A 500-nucleotide genomic window follows, 5' to 3' on the forward strand; every position below is an offset into this window, starting at 1 on the left:
AAAAAAAAAAAAAAAAGCCTTTGTGTAACCAGTAACTTTAACATCTTTCTGGTGTTCTCTGCTTTTAGCCAAGATCTATCTGAAGTGAGCAATATCCCTCATTCCACATCCCCATCTGAATCCAGTGTGAACCTCTGGCAGTTCTCTGTCAATGTACTGTTGTAGCCTTTTTGAATTCTCTTTAGAAAAATGTTAATTTCATGTGATATTAATGATATTACACAATGATTTCTGCATTCTGTTGAGTCACCTCTCTTTGGAATGGCCACAAATATGGATCTCTTCCAGTCAATTGGCCAGGTAGCTGTCTTCCAAATTTCTTGGCTTAGAGGAGTGAGTGCCTACAGCACTGCATCAGTTTGTTGAAAGATTTCCATTTGTATTCCATCAATTCCTGGAGCCTTGTTCTTTGCCAATGCCTTTAGTGTATTGTGGACTTCTTCAGTACCATTGGCTCTTGATCATATGCTACCTCTTGAAATGGTTGAACATGGACCATT

The sequence above is a fragment of the Chrysochloris asiatica genome, unplaced genomic scaffold (genome assembly GCF_000296735.1).
Source record: "Chrysochloris asiatica unplaced genomic scaffold, ChrAsi1.0 scaffold00079, whole genome shotgun sequence".
In the NCBI taxonomy this organism is placed as follows: domain Eukaryota; kingdom Metazoa; phylum Chordata; class Mammalia; order Afrosoricida; family Chrysochloridae; genus Chrysochloris; species Chrysochloris asiatica.